The sequence below is a fragment of the Pogoniulus pusillus genome, chromosome 4 (genome assembly GCF_015220805.1).
Source record: "Pogoniulus pusillus isolate bPogPus1 chromosome 4, bPogPus1.pri, whole genome shotgun sequence".
Taxonomy (NCBI): Eukaryota; Metazoa; Chordata; class Aves; order Piciformes; family Lybiidae; genus Pogoniulus; species Pogoniulus pusillus.
The window spans coordinates 24,617,814-24,637,794 of NC_087267.1; the positions used below are offsets into that span (position 1 = coordinate 24,617,814).

The window sequence follows — 19,981 nt, forward strand, 5'->3', positions numbered from 1 at the left end:
TCTGAAATAAGCAGATGTGATCTCTGAAAGTGCAGACAAGTGGATATTTAATAGACTACAACAGAGGGTGACTTGTGAACTGAAGAAACAAAACAAGACCTGTCTTGGAAAACTGTATGTACTCAAGTTTCCTTAACGTTCTTTGACACCTCTAGGTACTTTAAGCTTTTAGAAAGGAACAGAGGGTTGTTTTTTTTTCCTCCTCTTTTTTACACACAGATTATTCATGTACTTTAATTAGATTGCAAGTAAAATACAGTCATCATTGGAGTAAGAAGAAATGTTCTTATAAACCACTTCAGGAAAGAGAGTGTGATTCTTCAAAATAAGTGAAAGAGGACTTGGTTAAAGAAAATGAAAAGTTAGAAAAGAAAAGAAGGTAGATATGAATTGCAAATAGATTGAAAAAGCAATGTCAATAAGGTATAGAATGTGAAGCTTCTCTGTAATATGGTTCATCCAAGTGGACAGCTTTGTAGCAGTAAGAGACTATTGTTTACTAGAGTTGAAAAGGTAAAATAAAGGAAGGATAAAAAAGAACGAGAAAATAAGTACACTGATACTCAAATACATCACTGCTGGCTAACCTGACAGGTTAGATCCAAGTTACTTGTATATATTCTGTCATTTTAAACAGCATGGTAGTGCTAAGTACAGCAAAAATAGGTCTTGGCATCAAGTCTGAGGCATTACAAGCGTTGGAGAGGTGCCCATGGTTTCATTTTGCTGCCAAAGGCATCTACTCTTTTGTCAGTGAGTATGTAATCTTAACATTAAGAGGAACTCATGTTCGTCCACAGACAGAGGACCAAAGAACTTGTGTTTTGATTTGAATGACATAAAATCAGGTTTAAACCTTCTCATTCTGTAGCTAAGATGTTTTTTTCACTAAAGCTTTTATTTCAGCCCTTTATTTCTGCATCCTTTTATTAGGACACATTAATTCTTAATTGGTCTTTCAATCGAACAGTGATCTGCAAGGTACTAGTATACTCTCTAAGATGATACTGACAGCACTTATAAATCTCTTGGTTGAAAGTTAAACCCAAAAATCTATCCAGAGTAGATCTTCAGCGTATAGGTATTTTGAAATACAAAGAACTTTCTCCATCAGATAGGTGTAGGAAACACATTCTGTTGTACAGAACAGTCCCATTTACTGCAGTTTTGCCATTTTTTTGTATATTCTGGTGACCTTGAGAGAAAATAGATACAGTCAAATACTGAAATGCCTGTCTCTGAACCAACCACCTTCTCAAAGCAAGTGCAGCTGGAGCAATGCCAGCTGACAGTGCTTCCCTCTAGCCAACAGTCTAGCACAAAACCTCTGAAGTACCATATAGGTACAATGAGAATAGTGAAAAAAGGAAACAGTCAGTCAATGAAATGCTTGTTACATCTCTGCGTAGGAGACTGGAGGAAATGCAATGTAAATGCTCTAAAGCAATGCACAACACAGTTAAATGATGTAATGTATTTAGCATTTTTCCAGGTTTGGCAATGCCTGCAATGTATTTTTATATCATTCTCCATATACCATTTACACCTTCTCTGCATTTGCAAGAGAATTCAAACTCACAAAGAGTTATTTATTAGAACTATACAAAAGGACAGGATAGTCAGTTCAAGACAAAGCCAAGTAATATATGACTCTTTTTTTAGATAAGTAATGAAAAACACAGTATCAAAATCCCTAAATGTATTTTGTATAGCACAAATATGTAAAATTCTAATTTACACAGTTCCTTTTAGAAAAGCTTTTAGGAACATGGGAAAATAGATAGGATGCATACAAAGGAAGGGTTAGAGGAAAGAGTTAACAGCAGTGGGGGCACTGATAGCAAAGGTTTCTTGACATTATTGGCTAAACTTCAATTCATTTGAATTGGATTGTGGCTTTACCTCAACCTTTCAGAAATCATAGAATCAACCAGGTTGGAAGAGACTTCCAAGATCATCCAGCCCAACCTAGCACCCAGTCCTGGCCAGACAACTAGACAATGGCACTAAATGTCTCATCCAGTCTTTTCTTGAACACTTCCAGGGACGGTGACTCCAGCACCTCCCCGGGCAGCCCATTCCAATGGCAAATCACTCTCTGTGAAGAACTTCCTCCTAACATCCAGTCTATTCTTCCCGCAGCATAATTTGAGACTGTGTCCCCTTGTTCTATTGTTGGTTACCTGGGAGAAGAGACCTGGCTACAACCTCCCTTCAGGTTGTTGTAGACAGTAATGAGGTCTAAACAACGAAACAGACATAATGATGGGGAAGGAAGGATGGACACAAGTACATGATTTATGTAGGAATAGGGGAATGGCCTGTTAGCAGGGAACAGCTGCCCAAGACGAAACAAAACACAGTATAGACCTTGGGCATGTAATGTGTGGGTCAGACAGACCTCAGAAGAGTAAGATAAGTAAGATCCTGCGGTCAGGACTGCTCAGATAGTTGCATAGCAACCTATATCAAGGAGCAGAGAAGAAAGTAGAAACAGCGTCTTCGGCCTGAGCAGAGTACCAGCCAATCATATAGTAGTTACTAACTTTTACTGTAATTCTATCCAATCAGTGAGTAACATGCTAGCCCTTCTGATACAATATATACCTGCCTATTTTTCTAATAAAGTGGATTTTTGGCTTGCATCAAGCCGTTGCCCCGTCCCTTCATTGCGGCAAATGGTGACTCCCTATGTGATATCAGTGCTTATCGTCCGGGATATGAGGACGACCGGCCGCAAGCCTCTGGGAACTGAAAGCTGCTGAAAGGAAGCAGATTGCGGGCCCGCACTTCATCACCTCCTCGAGATTGGTAGGTGAGCTCAGAGGAACTTAAACATGGGGAATCAAACCTCATATGAAGAAAGGGACGTTTATAAGCTCATGAAAGATTTTGTATATGAACATAAGAAAGACATATCCGGTTATGAGCTGGAATTACTTATGAGATGGGTCAAGGATAAATTCCCTGACACTACAGAAATTACGGTTTTTGAGTCGGAACTATGGGACAATGTAGGGGTCTGTTTATGGGATCTTTCTACAAATGGTGATTTAGAAGCACAGCGCTTGCTTGCACCATGGCGAAAGGTGTTTGAGGCTGTTGAAGAACAGGAGGGGAAGTCGGGGAGAGCATTTAATCCCTTAGATTTAAAGAAGGGAATGCAGACGAATGCTCCGATTCAACCCTCTGCCCCTCCCTTGCCTTTTGATGCTAACGACTTGCCTACTCTATCGGCGCCTAAGCCGCGAGTGCGATTTGAGCCCGCTGTGGGAACTTCGCAATCAACATCATTTAGCGAAGATCATTTTGAGTTAGATCCCTTTGATCCCGAAAAGGAACCAGACCCGTATCTACCGGATGGTCATGATCCCCGTGTGGTGTGGGCAGCAATTAAACAACGAGCTTTAGACGAAGGGGATGCCGACATGGCAGGGCGTATTACGATTCCGCCCCGACCTGCCACAGTACCAGCCCGCATTATCGCAGCGCCGGTGATCTATCCAGGACGTGGCGGCAACCCCCAGTGGGAAGCTCTCAGCTTTTCAGTTACCAAAGAACTGCGCCGTGTTGCCGCTGATAATGGACTGGGTTCACATTATTTCGCGGGACTGTTTGAGTCTGTTTGTGAAAGTTACGTTTTAACACCTTATGATCTGAAGACAATAGCCAAATTGCTTTTAAATTCTTCTCAATACATGCTTTGGGAGTCGGGATGGCGTCAGAGTTTAGAAACTGTTTTACAAAGGTTTGCAGCGGGGAATAATCCAGCCCTGCAAGCCTTAACTATGGATCATCTGATGGGCATGGGACCGTTAGCCGATCCCGTTGCCCAGGCGAGAGATTGTCCGAGAGAAGCTCTGGACGCCACTAAGGAGGCTGCTAAGCGAGCGCTCCTTAAGATTCCAGACACCCGTAAACCCCAAAAGGCTTTTACGACTATCATGCAAGGACCAAAGGAGTCGTTTATGGACTTCGTGGCAAGACTGCAGGAAGCTCTTGGAAAGCAGGTTGAAAACGAGGAAGCTAGAGAGATTTTACTTCAACAATTAGCAATTGAAAATGCCAATGTGGACTGTAAGAAGTTGCTGAAATCGTTACTGAATCCAAAACCCTCCCTGGTTGAGATGATGGAAGCTTGCAATCGCTTCGGGATGTCCGATTTTAAATGCGAGACTATGGCGGCTGCTTTTGCCGCTGTGAACACAGGGGGGAGGGCGACTGTTTGTTTTGGCTGCGGGAAGCCAGGTCACATTAGGAAGAACTGTTACGCTCAAAAGGGGCAAGTGAATAAGCCTGTATCAATATGCCCCCGGTGCCAGAAAGGTCGCCATTATGCAGCTCAGTGCCATTCTAGATACGATAAACAAGGGAAGCCGCTTCAGGGAAACTGGCGGAAGAGCGCGGACCGGCGCCGCGCTCCGACACAAATGATACAGCCGGCATACCAGATCTCCGAACGCCAGTCTGCGGCTTGCAACGAGCCACATCAGGCAGTGCAGGACTGGACTTGGAAACCAAATACGCAGTGACCTTACTCGATTCTTCAGTTCACTTATTAGACACGAACTTTCAGGGACCTTTGCCAAAAAATACAACAGCTTTGATTTTGGGAAGATCGTCAACTACTCTGGTCTTTTTGTATTACCAGGAGTTATTGATAGTGATGCAAAGGAAGTGAAAATTATGGTTTGGACACCACTCCCTCCCTGTACGATTGCAAAAAATAGCCGTATAGCTCAGTTGCTTTTACTTCCTAGGGATCCATTTAATCCTCAAACAGTGAAGAAACGTGAAGGAGCTTTCGGTTCAACAGGACTTCCAGAGGTCTATTGGACTCAGTCGGTGTCTAATGAAAGACCTATACAAAAATGCATAATGAAAAAAGCAGACCAGCAGGTTGTTTTAAATGGCATTATTGATACTGGTGCTGATGTCACTGTTATTTCTTTGGCCAAATGGCCCCCGGTATGGCCACTGGCAAAAATCTTACAGCCACTGGCAGGAATAGGGGGTGTGGGGAAAAGTCAGCAGAGTGTGGAATTTATACAGATTGTTGGGCCTGAGGGAAGGATTGCAACTGTTAAACCTTTTGTGTTGCCGGTACCTATGGTCCTGTGGGGGAGAGATGTCCTGTCGCAATGGGGTCTCACATTGGAAACACATTTTTAGAGAGGGCTGCTGATGGGCGCGATACCCCAAAATTATCTTGGAAAATACAAATTCCTATATGGGTAGATCAGTGGCCCCTCCCTGAGGAAAAACTTCGCGCCTTGGAACAGTTAGTACAGGAGCAGCTAGAGCAAGGGCACATAGTGCCTTCTTTTAGTCCCTGGAATACTCCTGTTTTTGTGATTCAAAAAAGGTCTGGCAAATGGCGTTTGCTTCACGATTTAAGAAAAACTAATGATGCTATGGAATCCATGGGAGCATTGCAACCAGGGCTCCCCTCTCCCACAATGATTCCTAAAGATTGGGCTTTAACTGTCATAGATTTGAAAGATTGCCTTTTTAGCATTCCTCTTCACCCTGAAGATGCTCCTCAGTTTGCCTTTTCCATCCCAAGTGTTAATATGCGAGCACCTCTAAAGCGTTATCAATGGACTGTATTACCACAGGGAATGAAAAATAGCCCCACAATTTGTCAATGGTATGTGGCTAAAGCATTGTCTCCAGTACGTGAGCAATTTCCTCAGGTGTTGCTGTATCACTACATGGATGATTTGCTTACTGCTGCCAAAGATCCATTTGACATGGAACGGGCGGTACAGGAGGTTTGTACAGCCATTGAAAAAGCCTGTCTTTGTATCTCTAAAGAAAAGATACAGAGATTTGAACCTTGGCAATACCTGGGATGGAAAATAAGAGCTCAAACAATAACACCTCAGAAGGTTCAGCTGCAACTCAAGTGAGCAATTTGCATGACATTCAAAAACTACTAGGTTCTATAAATTGGCTACGGCCTCTTCTGGGTATTTCTAATTCTGATTTGGCCCCACTATTTGAACTCCTAAAAGGTGACATTAATTTGTCTGCCCCCCGTTCTTTGACTCCAGAAGCAAAGAAAGCCATTCAAAAAATTTGTGAAGCCATACAATCACGACAGGCTCATCGTTGGGACCCTGACCTGCCACTGTTTCTGATAATTTTGTGGGATGATGTTAAACCTTTGGGTCTCATCTTTCAATGGGATTTGAGCCTGAAAGATCCATTGCTACTTCTTGAGTGGGTCTTTTTACCCCATCAGCCTTCAAAAACTATTTATTCCCAGCCAGAAATGTTTGCTCATATTATCATGAAAGCTAGGAATAGGGTAGTGACCCTAACGGGCAAACAATTTTCAGTCATTTACACCCCGCTTACAGATGCTTATTTTATCTGGCTGATGCAGAATTCCTTACCATTTCAAGTGGCAGTCCAGGGGTATGTGGGTCAGTTTTCAAATCACCCACCACCCCACAAATTGTTTCATTTATCTTTCGCTCTGGCAGAGGAACCTAAGAGAAGCTTTCAACCACTGGATGCAATTACCTTTTTTACAGATGGGTCAGGAACATCACAAAAGTCAGCAATAGTTTGGTGGGATGTTAATATGCAAGGTTGGAATTCAGAAGTTTCTTTATGTCCAGGTTCCCCTCAAATAGTGGAACTAGCAGCAGTAACACGTGTGTTTCAATTACATCATGATAAGCCTTTCAATTTAGTCACTGATTCTGCCTATGTGGCAGGGATTGTTATGCGTGCTGAAGCTGCTGCACTTAAAGATGTTTCCAATCCTCACCTTTTTGATTTGCTGCAGAAATTGATTTTTCTTTTAAATAACAGACAACATTCATTTTTCATTATGCATATTAGATCTCATACTGACCTCCCAGGATTTCTTGCAGAAGGGAATCGTCAAGCAGATTTACTAACTTTACCAGTTTTGACTTTACCTGATCGGATGGCTCAGGCCAAGCTCAGTCATATGTTTTTCCATCAAAATGCAAAAGGCTTAAGAAGGCAATTTGAATTGTCTGCTCAACAAGCAGCAGATATCATTGCATCCTGTCCAGATTGCCAACGTACCATTGTACCTACAGGTAGCGAAGGTGTTAACCCTCGTGGATTAAACAGCTTAGAAATCTGGCAATCAGATGTGACCCATGTTCCAGAATTTGGATTGTTTAAATATGTACATTCTTCTATTGATACCTTTTCTGGAGAAAAAGCAAAGGATGCAAAAAAGTATTTTCTTAGAGCCTTTGCCATGTTAGGAGTGCCTCGAGCTATTAAAACTGATAATGGCCCTGCCTATATTTCTCAATTCTTGCAAAGCTTTTTTTCAGAATGGGGAATTCGGCATGTCACTGGGATTCCACACTCCCCTACAGGGCAATCTATCATTGAGAGAGCACATCAGACTTTGAAATCTCTTTTGCAGAAACAAAAAGGGGGAGGAGGGATTTCAGTGACACCTGAAGAAAGATTACAAAAGGCTCTTTATGTTTACAACTTTTTGAATTGCACAAGGACAGATGATATTCCACCAATAGTGCGACATTTTGGAAATAATCGCCTTTTTGAGCTTCAGGAAAAGCCACCAGTTTTAATTCATGATTTAGAATCAGGTAAAGTCAAAGGTCCTTATCCTTTAATAACATGGGGAAAAGGATATGCTTGTGTTTCCACAGAGTCAGGTCCTAGATGGATACCAGCAAAATATGTTCGTCCTTACAAGGGATCGATTCAAGAAGATCAGACGGACAAGGACAAAGTAACATCTTTGACTCTAGGATGAAAGTTGCAGTTATTGTGATCTTGGGAATATGGGAGGTTGGATTAGTTGTTAGTTTACTTTAGTTAATTTCACTGAATTAGAATTGCTTTGTTTAGTTATGGTCACTTTTTAGAATTTCTTTTTGTAAAATCTTTTGTGGGATGGGGACTAATTGGATTTATTTGTAGTGTGTAAAAATGCTTTGTTATGTATTGCTTATAATATTCTTGCTACTTATATTGCTATTATGTATTTTGCTGTGTATTTAACGAATGATTGGTTGTGCTACTGTTAGGTTCTCCTTTGTATAACAAAAAGGGGGAGATGTAGGAATAGGGGAATGGCCTGTTAGCAGGGAACAGCTGCCCAAGACGAAACAAAACACAGTATAGACCTTGGGCATGTAATGTGTGGGTCAGACAGACCTCAGAAGAGTAAGATAAGTAAGATCCTGCGGTCAGGACTGCTCAGATAGTTGCATAGCAACCTATATCAAGGAGCAGAGAAGAAAGTAGAAACAGCGTCTTCGGCCTGAGCAGAGTACCAGCCAATCATATAGTAGTTACTAACTTTTACTGTAATTCTATCCAATCAGTGAGTAACATGCTAGCCCTTCTGATACAATATATACCTGCCTATTTTTCTAATAAAGTGGATTTTTGGCTTGCATCAAGCCGTTGCCCCGTCCCTTCATTGCGGCAATTTAAGTACTAAATCACACAAAAAAAGAACTAGGAATTAGTAAAAATAATGGGGAAATTAGCCAAGAATGTACACAGCTGAAAATGAAGGTCAATAATGATAAAGATTATGGCTTTGATGATGGTTTGAAACCAACAAATTACAAGTGTCATTGACAGGGCAAGTATTGTGGAAGGAAGAGGAGAGAATTTTTCCAAGTTGAAAATCTGGAAGCCTGATAGAAATATGCTATCTATGTGGGTCACTAAAATTTTATGCAATCTGATGGCTCAAAGCCACAGAAGGTTACGTGTTCTGGAGGAAGCTGCTTCTCACTGTACCGTAATTGGCATTGAATATGTGGGACTTCTAAAGCGCCACTTCAGTAGATCACCTAAGGAAAACACATGGTACAAACAATTCCCTTACTGAGACTGTTCAAAAACTAGTTTTGGGCTTTGGGGCCAATTCCTGTATCATGCTGCATTGGTTTGCCTGTGTCTTTTTCATAACTAGATTCAAAGATAGATGTGTTGCCTGCTATGATCTCCTCTACTATACCTCACTCAACAAGTGCTAGCTTACTAGAAAAAACACTTGCAAATTATCACATGTTGTTCCTTAGCTTCACAGGTAGAAATCTTTCCTAGATTTGCTATTAAACACTATCTTTTAAGTAGTTTCCTGCTTCTCTTCTGATCTCATTTTGACCTTGCTGTCTTTTAGTTGGGAACTGTTGTGCAGTACTTGTCTGAATGGCATTTGCTATACCTGTGAACATCTGCTGTTATTCCACCTGAGTTCAGTAGAATTAAACCAGGACCTGCAAGACCTGTGTCTTTATTCTCTTAACTCTTCATCTATTTTAACTGCACTGTGGTGGAGGAGGTTTTCTGTGAAAAAAGAGATTTATGCAACTGTTGTGTCATCAGTTCTACCAATGAGCTTGGTAACATCACTTAGATCCCATCCATACATTTCATAATATCAAGTAAACATGACCTTGATAATCAGCATGAAAACAATCATTTGACCATTCTACCAAGGTCATATTTCTGGTCAGCTGGTTATGAAATTGTTATCACGCCTGGAAAGCACTATTTTAGGAAGAGAAAAATTCAAACTCTGTGTCCACACTGAAAATGCAGGTCGAAAGTTAAGAATTTTTTAGTTCAATTATTTAAAAAATAATGTTCTGCTACTGCTGAGTTCTGACCCTTGACCTAGATAACAAAGATCTCTCTATTGTTATTTTATCCTCTGTAAGGAAGTTTCCCTGTAAACTGAACAAAAAATAAGATTTCAAAAATAGATGTGTATGACCAATTAGGTCTTCTGCTTTTTTCCTAGAAGGTAGTCATGTATGTATTGAAATTGTTGCTTTTGCTGGGCCTTTTAAACTAATGAGCCTGATTTCATGCAAGAAAGAGCTTACAGTTACTGAAAATGTAATATTTGTACACATACAAATTCAGAGTTAAGCTAATTAAAGATTTAATCCTGTATCAGATTTAGTTTTATTTTTTAAGAGTAAACTTAAAGCTCACTAGCCTGTGTGAAATGAGACTTCCATCATTTTCTGGTTTCCATCTTTATGATGTAAGAATTTACCATTCAGCATTCAATACAGGAAGTTTTAGACTTCTACTGTATTTACAGATTCTGTTAAATTGTTGGTCTGGACCTTCAGTTTCTATTGGATGTCCAACTCACTGGCATATTCTCAGCTACACAAACTATGACAATTCTTAAACAATGAAACAATCACAAGGGGCTGAATCCCATCAATTTACTGTGTGTTAAGTAATGCTTGAGTTGCCATAACTTGTCCTTGAAAATTTTATTGGTTTAAAGGAAACACAGGGTAATGTGTCTTCAATTAGGTGTTGATCATGAGTTAAATTCCAGATGGTATATGGGATGATATTGCATATGTGTTGATGTCAAGGCTCAGCCTGTGGATGCACATTTACAGTGCACAGCATTTTATCATATTCATAAGATCAAAATCCTGATTGTGTTATGAAACCTGTGCATTATTGTAGTAGGAGGTAAGAAAGACCAGAAGCTGAACATCTACTCAAATGTAAGCTAAAACATTGCTGGCTCGTGGTCAACCTCCCATCAACTAGGACTCCCAAATCCTTTTCCCCTTCCAAAGGATCAGTGCCCAATCTACACAGATGTCCAGGGTTGTTCTTCCCCAGGTGCAAGACTCTACACTTGCCCTTGTTGAATTTCACCGGATTTCTCCCTGCCCAACCCTCCAGCCTGTCTCTCACTGAATGGCAGCACAGCCTGCTGGTGTGGCAACCACTCCACCCAGTGTCATCAGCAAACTTGCTGATAGTGCACTCTGTGCCCTCATCCAGGTCACTGATGTATATTCAGTTTGAACAGAACTGGTTCCAGTACTGACCCCTGTGGGATCTCACTAAGTTAGAGGCTTCCAACTAGACTCCATCACATTGACCACAATTCTCTGACTTCTTCAAACATTTCCAATCCACTTCACTACCTGGACCTCTTGACCATCAAGACATGAAACAGCTGAAAGCATGACTAAACTGTAAGTTATATTGTCTTGTTTTCCTTTTTACGCAAAATCATCAATGACTTGGATGCTGTCCTGTACATAATAATGATGTCTCAGTTACAATTAGAGATTTAACACAACCATGAAAGTTTATCATATCCTAGTACCAAAGAGCAATCTCTGTCTTGCTGTGCAAACATCTAATACAACTGCATTTCTCTACTGCACTTGTAGAAAAAAAAATGACACTAATCAGTACCAAGGGATAAATATTTTTGTGAAGTTAATCTGATTTCTAGAAATACAGTAGATTATATGGATTTTTTTTTTTTTTTTTTTTGGCATTATCTCCACAAAACATTCCTGGTCTTTCAAGATTGCCCTCTGTGATTAATGATCATTTTTTCTAACACAGATGAAGATAGCGGAATTCCTTAGCTATTTCTGCTTCACAGAACTGTTTCTGCTTTTCAGAGTGACTTAACACAGAATCCAGCAAGTAGCCAAATAAGTCTATTTAAAGTTCTCTAGCACACATTTCATCTTCATCTACCTCTTACTCTGATATTCCTCGGGGACTGGACTAGGGATCAAATCACAGGCAAATTTAATTTTTCTGGCAGCACTTTCTTGTCTTTGGGAAAGAAACTATCATTCATCATGAAGCCAGAAGCAAACATGTCAGACAAGCAAGATGCTGGTGTTTTCCATTATGTGACAGGTGCATAATCTCTTCAATGTACACAGCTTAGCATGCCAGCTCAGTGCTCACACTGAAACAGACATGCGACCATGCAGAAAAGAACAAAGTATACAACTTTCAGGCGCACACATAAGAATTGCACAGAACTAAAAAAAAAAGGGGGGAAAGTTTTGCATTTTATTAAATAACCCACAGCTTTCTTGGAGCAGCTGGCACTTCCTCTCTTCCTGATAGCTTCTCCTAGTAAACTCTGAATTAAAATTGGTGCTCCATGTACATATGTAAAATGCTAGTGAATTCATTAATATTAACAGAGAAATGAAATTACAACCTACAGTCTGTAGGCATATAAATAATAAAGCTGAGTCTTTAACATATGCATTTGCACAAAGTCCTTCATTCAGAGAGAATGACACTTCCTGAAACTTGGGCATACGCCATGCTTAGTAACAAAAAAATCCGAACAGGAGCCAGAATTTTTTAAGGTAGCTGCATTCAGCCCTTCACAAGATCTTGTTGAGTGGGTAGCACAATCTGATGGAAATCTTCCCCATACCATTCATGCTCCTTAACTAGGTAGGTCACACCTATATATCACAAGCAAGCAGACTTCCATCAGAAGAAGTTTAAGTAAACCTTGGCAGATGCATTTCACTTCAAAACAACTTGAAGGAAGATGGGGACTTTGCCTCTTCTTCTAATAATTCATTTGTGGAGCAAAGCAGCTAAATAACAGAGCTGGTGACTACCTGTGCTAGTTTGAAGCAGGCTAGAATGTTTTGGTGAGAAAAAGTAGATAATTGGCTGTGAAAAGGAAAACAATTGTGATGTCTACTCCCCTCACAGTCTCGCTGAGAGGTATGGGAACAAGAAGGGAAAACATTAGATAACACTTTCACCATTTTGTCTTCACTTTCTGGCTGGCTTCGGACTCAGCTGCAGCTCCTTAACCTCACTGCCACTAACCTTGCTTCTTAACCTCTTGGCTGAACCTCTATTCTTCCTTAGGACTGGGGTAAGGTTGAGAGGGGCAGGGGGAAGGTGTAGGGGTGGTTGAGAGCCCCTCCTGGCGACTCAGGTTTCTGGGAGGGGAGTTGTGCTTCTGTATTACCTTTTATCCTGTATATTTCTGTATATAACTGTATATACTGTAAATATCTGCTTGTATTTTGTGCTAGCTGTAAATAAATAGCTTCATTTATATTCCCAGAGTCCGACTGAGTTAGCTGGGGTACTTTCTAAAGTGTGGGGGGGCGAGTAACATCCAAACCACCACATATTTTTATGCTACAATCTTAAAATGCTACAATCTCAAATTATCAAAATGAATCTGCATGCAAATAAACAGGTCAAGATATCTTTCTCTACAAGAGACTGACATGGTTGACTATAGTAATCCCTTCTGATTTCTTAGTTAACTTAATGCAGTTTAGATAATTACACTAATAGTATAGCTTAATATCTAAGAAATGTAGTACTTGGCCTGAAAGACGATCAGAAATGTTTTGATTTTTTTCTTTTTGAATGCAAGTCTGGTATGTTAAAGTTAATAGTCAGTCCAGACATTTTTCAGTTTAAGAAAGTAGGAACAGTTTAAACATTGTGAAATTAGCCTCTTTCAATATCAAAACTGTTCTACTTCTAAAATTAGTCTTAAACTTTAAAAAAGACAGAAAAGTTCAAATTTAAAAAAAGAGCTTTCTAAATTCCCACAATATCTTAAATCATTTGTGATCTGTGCTAGATAGTATTGTCCTGCTTTGGCAGGGGGGTTGGACTTGATGATCTCCTTGGGTACCTTCCAACCCCTGACATCCTGTGGCCCATCATTTTTGTCTAATTTATTAATTAATAAACTTCATTGGTAATGTTCCTTTGTGATTTTTGGTGAAAACATGGGAGCTTTTCCTATGAAACATGTTTTGGAATGGGTTTCCACACAGTGACTTTTGAAAGAAAACAGATTCTCTGTATTTAAGTGGTTTCTCATTAGGGGAACCATTTGAAGCTTATGCAGCCACACCAGAGAAGTATTACCACTCTTTTGTCCTCTTGTGGGCTCTTGGCTCACAGAAGGTCAATAAAGTAAGAACAGATTTGTGGGGCTGCTGAAACCATTATTTGTTCAGCCAATGCGTAGACACAGTAAATTCCATGAGCATTGCTGCACTGAGTATCTTCGCTAGCTGGAGCAAAACATGCTGTCTGAGCAAGGAGAAAGGAAATTCTCTTACAAGGAACAATGAAGTCCTAATTTCTGCTAAGAATAAGGTCACAAATCCTACAAAACTATCAAATTTAGGAATATTTTACCTTAATAAATACTTAAGTTTGGAAAACCACATAAAGAGAAAGCATTATGAAAAGCTTCTCCTTCCTTAACATACACTTTCCAGTGAGGGGAGAGATGTTTTGATCATGCAGTCCTGGTAATTTTATCTGATTTTGTATGTTCCAAAACATGAAAAATTTCAAGCAGCAATAACTTTGTTATAACCCCACAGGTCTTCCCATACTCTAAAGCTTCTGAAAAGATCAGCAATAGTACAGAAATTTCATTTTGTACAACAGTAAACTACTGGATGTGGGAGGTATCACTTCAGCAGTCTTCTAAATTTGGGTCTCATAATAATGAAAAAGAGAAACTGTTCCAAATATCCTTCAGATTAATCCCCACATTATGTGCAGTGCTGGCAGTAAAATCCTTGTTTAATTAAGCCAAATATTATTCATAACATGGAGGAGCTACTAACATTTTAAATTGTTTTTCTGGACTTTTCTGGTTATGATTAGGATTAGAAGAGAATGATTTGGGGTGAAGAAAAGCCTCCGTGCAGTCCGCTTCATTACCACCTCCTGACACATCATTGTTTTCTTACAGTCACAGGAATACATATGGCAAACAGTTCATAAGATAAACACAAGGAAAAAAAAGTGATGTGTAAAAATTCTCTACCTAAATTGTTATCAGCAGATATTGTATTTCAGGCAAAGCACATATCCTACTAGACTGGTGGAACCATTTCTCTTTCCCACTGAGAACTGAGTATCTTTCTCTTGACAACTGCTGCTGCCAAGCTGTAGTTTACAAGTAAAATTAATATTGGCATATTCCTAGTTTTGTTTCTAGATTCTTTTAATATTATTAACAAACAACTGGATAAAAGCACAAGATCCACGTGGTCAGTAAATTCAGAATGAAAGAGGCAGGAACAGTAAGATCACAGGGATAATAATTTATACGAAGATTCATGCCATACTCTACAACTTGTTTGGCCTTTATTGCAGTTAGGAAAAGAGAGATAAAACTAGTCAGAAAAAATGAAAAATATGTTAACAGTTATCTGCCTTGTTAAGTTATATCTTGCAGTTCCTTCTGAGGGGAGAAGAAGAAATACATCATTCAGTGTTTGCTGTGGTCCTCTTTCCTCAGTAGAAAGTTTATTTCACAGTAAGAAAAACAATTATTCACCTTTTCATTTCAAAACAGAGTATTTCCAGGTTAATGTGAAAAACTTCTACCTTTATTATCTGTGGATGAATATGATTCATTCACCTAGCAAAACTGGTAAAAGGAAAGAAATTTTAAAATAGTTTTATCAAATATGGATGTACTTCAGCCAGCCTCAGATGGGTTTTGTGAAGTCTGCCATTATAATATCTTCATTTTGCGCAGTGGTTCATGAAGCATGTCTTAATCACTCAGTTGAATTCAGGTATTTTTCTGTGGCATTCCAATAGCCATGACTTTTGAGACATCTGTGATCTGGATGATCCCAGGACTTTCAGTGTTTTGCCATGTATATTTCCACAATATTTACAAAGTTATAATTGTGGAATACTTTCCTACAGAATTTCACTGCTTTGCCTCTAAAGCACCTCACTGGTATTTGTGAAAGTGTCAGGAAATTGGTGGGTTATGCCTTAGGGATACATTTTTCATTTATTAATAATTTAATTATTTGTAATGTGTTCCTTTCATAAAGCAGCATCTGTCACTGTAGGATTGTTCATGAATGGAGGAAATAACTAGACAAAAAAGTCACACAGGACATCAAGTCAACCACAGAATCACAGAATTACAGAATGTTAAGGGTTGGAAGTGACTTTGAAAGATCATTTGGTCCAATGACCCTGCCAGAGCACGATCAACTAGAGTAGGTCACACAGGAATGCATCCAGACTGGTTTTGAATGTCTCCAGAGGAAACTCCAGAACCTCTCTGGACAGTCTGTTCCAGTGTTTTGGCACCCTTACCAGGTGTGCCAGAACCAGGAAAATGGTTTTGCTTATGTTCATGATGAATCTCCCATGCTACAGCCTGTACCCTTTGCCCCTTGTCCTGTCATTGGACATCACTGAGAAAAGCCTGTGTCTACCCTCCCAACACTCTGCCTTCACATATTTATAAACATTAATGAGGTCACTTTTCTGTCCTCTCCAAGCTAAAGAGACCCAGCTCCCTCCCCTGTATAAGGCAGATGTTCTGTGGCTCTGCACTGGGCTCTTTCAAACAGTTCCCTGTCCTTGAACCAAGAGGCCCAGAACTGGACACAATATTCCAGATGCAGCCTCACCAGGGCACAGAAAATGTTCTTAACATTCTCTGCAAAGCACCTGTAGAAATGACAATCTAAAATGGTATGTTTAATAGCACCAAGGGTTTATATTCTGCTGCTTGAGATTAAGCACACACAACACGCATGGAGTTTCATAAAAGCCATCAAGATTGGGTTCTGCAAGGTTATTTTGGATTGGTATTTTAACCTTTTGTTAACTGGCCAAAAATATATGTTATTTTTAACTTCTTGAATATTATATTAAAGTTTCTTCAGTTTTATATTAGTTTCAAGCTTACATGTAAAAAGGTAATATATACAAGTAGAATTAGTTTCCGTCATAAAGGACTGTTAAAAAAGGTTACAAATATCAGGACTGTAAATCAACACATTCCCACTGTCTCTTTTCAAGTTACCTTAGCTTTTAACATGTTTTCTCTTATGGATGTGTCACACCATGCAAATCCAGGCACTCAACTCAGCTATATTAACCAGGTAGAGAGCCAACAGTCCTCATATGAACAGTGGAGAAAGCAGAGCTTCCTGCCCTGTGCTTCACAGCAAGAACGTATCTGCAGGATTCACCATCTGTCTGTAGAAAAGTACTTTGCTTACTTACATGCCCCTCATCACACACATTTGAAGTCTGACAGACAATAACTCTCAATTTATGGACTTGTATCAACTCTACAGGCTTATACTCCTCTGCTTCTATTCAGAATCTCTTAGCAAATTCACACTTTTGGAATTGATCTCAAGGCCACTAAATGTAAAGGTAATTTTTCCATGACAATATGTGACTTTTAGATCAAGGCACCTGCTATTAGCATTAATGGTGCTACTTTTTTGTTTGCCAGTGGAAGTATTTTGACACTGAGATTAAAAAAATAAAAACTTCCCAATATTCCTTGCCCATGGAATAGTTAAGTAAATATAGCCTCTCTTTTAAAAGAACATATCATGACTTCTGATATTGCTGTAAGCATTACCAATGTTTAGGAAAACAGAACTTCCTCAATTTTGGAGAAGTTTTAACTACTCTGTATTTAAATTGAATTGTATCTGGAGCTAATAGTTCAATGCATTTCTAGTTGGAAATACACCTTACTTGTAATTAATGAGATGCTATTTTTTTCTACTGTCAACACTTCAAAAAAGGAGCAATGGCTTTTAAGTAGTACTTCAAGTTCCCAAGCTGATTGCATCATTTTCCCTGAATAAACTCCAGCTATAACCAAAAAAAAACCAAAAAAATGGCAAACACTAGCATTCTAAAATCAACTGTAAAGTGAGGATCACCTACCTGTGTTTGTTTTCTTTTCCATTTCTTTCATCTTCGCAGAAGATCATAACACCGAATTTCAAATAACATACTCTATAATAGTTTGTTTTTTAAATGCTTCTTTTGGTGATATGCATTAATTAGCAGTAGCATTAACTGTGAAACCTACAAGCAACTTTGAGTCTATTCAGGCAAAGTGTGCACTAATATACTACTTTTTTTTCCTATTCAGACAAGCAATTTAGTTGTATGAATATGCACACTATTATCATGATATCCATAAGGCTTTGTATGGAAATGTGTTTTCATTTGCAGAAAAAAAGGAGCAGCACTGTGAAAAAAATTATTTGAGATACAGAGCAACTGTATTAGCATAATAATTAGAGGGTTTTCTTCCTTCTGAAAGTCATTATCTGAAGAATAACAAATCATTTAGAAAAAAGAGAACTAACAAGTGAAATTCACTGTTACAAGCTGTGTGATTTAGTGTAATTTCTGTGTTCAGTCTTGGGTTTCATGGAAGAAATGCGAAAGAGGTGTTCGTTAGTCCTGTCTTTAGGGGTCAAACCAAATCATCCTTTATTACAAGCTAAGGTGTAAAGCAAAATTCACTGCATAATTGCCTTCTAAGTGACTGTACAGGGTTAACCCTCCTGGGGGAGTGATCTTGAACCTGATCCCAGGTGGTCTTGACCCCTCCCCAGGGCTGGGTCTGAACACTACCAGATGATGGTGGTTAGCCCACTCCCCCTTCCTAAGATCCATAAAAGCAGGGGGACTTGCTGTTTCTTCTTCTCTCCACTGTTTTCCTGCTCACCAGCAATCACCATTCCTGCTTCCTGCTGCTCTTTGTTTCACCATGTGGCCATCACCCACAAAGCAGCTGAACCCCTTGCCATTAAATCTGGTTGCATATTTACATATTTTGTGTCTTGTTTTCCCTTCTCTATATCTTTGTAACTTCCCTACCTCACCTTTTATTTATTGTTAAACTTTTTTTCTTTTAACTTCAAACTCGCAGTGAGATTATTGATTTGGGTCTGCGTACCTTTTGTCTCTTTCCATCTAATTACTTTTCTTTTGGGAAAGAAGGGGGAAGAGGGAAGGGCATCCTGTAAACTGTTAATGGCTCTATCAACTAAATTTGAGTCTCTGGGAAACTTAAATTAGAATGGAGACAGTGATTTTTCACTGTTTTGATACTCAGAAGTAAATTTCTTTTGTTACAGTTATCTGCCATAAAACTGAGTGGCCCAAGCTGCTGAAATACGAAAGTACCACACATTTATACAACAAAGTACTTTGCAAACTTAAGTTTAAACAAAAGACAACTTAAATGCAGTTAATCTAAGCACATTTTCTGATATCCAGCACAGTTGTGGGTTTATTTTTTTAAATCTAGGATGTGCCATTACTCTGGTTCTCACTCTCTCCCTGGCTCAATTCAGAAGTCCAGAGAAATCAAGCCTGATTCAATTCAGGAAGCCTGCTTGCTTCCATTCCTTCAGTAAGGAAAATGTTTTTCTGCCACATTCTCCCTCCCATACGATCCTTCTGTTTCAATTAGCAAGTACTTTATCAAGCTACATCGACTTGTTCTTTAATTCTGCAGAAAAGAGTGATCTCTAAACCAGGCATGTCAAACCATTGTATAGTTTTAAGTGGATACATGTTGACTTTTCTCACTAAATTAAAACCTATATTTTAAAATATTATAAAACATGCCTGCCAAAAGAAAAGATGGAATAGCTGGTGTAAAAAACTGATTAATTTCTTATTGTTAAGGTTTTCCAAATCTCAAAGACTTGCAGTTTTCAAGACTGATGTTGCTATTATTGCTCTTTTCTACATAACTTGCCATTTTCACCACTAGCAGCTGGATAAAAACTCATATAGTTGACATTTACCTCTCCTTTCCTATTATAGCTAAGAGAAGGAGAGTTTAATGTCTGACATCTTCTGTACTGCTCATCATAACTGGTATCAGAAAATATGTGAAATGATTGAAAAATAACACATATCCAAGCAGCAACATTTTAATTTCTTATTAAAAGATCAGGAAAATGTTTTCTTTTTGCTCTGAGATAATAATTAATGAATTGTGCTTTATCTGATCTTCGTTCATTACTCCTATTGTTGGATTTTTTTAAGTTGTTCATGCCAACCAGAGAGAAGTATGTTTTCATTCTGCCCAGGCATTCTTCTTCATTATTTTTGACAAATGGAAGTCGATCTTCTTAGACTTTTGCAGTGCAACCATTTCTATTGTATTTATGGATGATATCAAAGATCTATAGCACTTCAGGTAACAAGCAGCATCACTGAAGAGTAATAATAAGCATTACAAAAACCAGACATTTAAGGATATATTGAGAAAATGTCAGTATTATTGTCAGCTACACCACAATCACATTCAATTTCTTGGTTTAAAGGAAACCTACCTTCTGAGTCATGTATGTGT

General features: G+C 39.0%; 1 protein-coding gene across 17 annotated transcripts in view; it reads right to left on the minus strand.

The window, feature by feature from the left end:
* Positions 1-19,981, minus strand: part of GRM8 (glutamate metabotropic receptor 8) — a 405,616-nt gene that overhangs the window by 43,605 nt on the left and 342,030 nt on the right. The window lies entirely within an intron of this gene.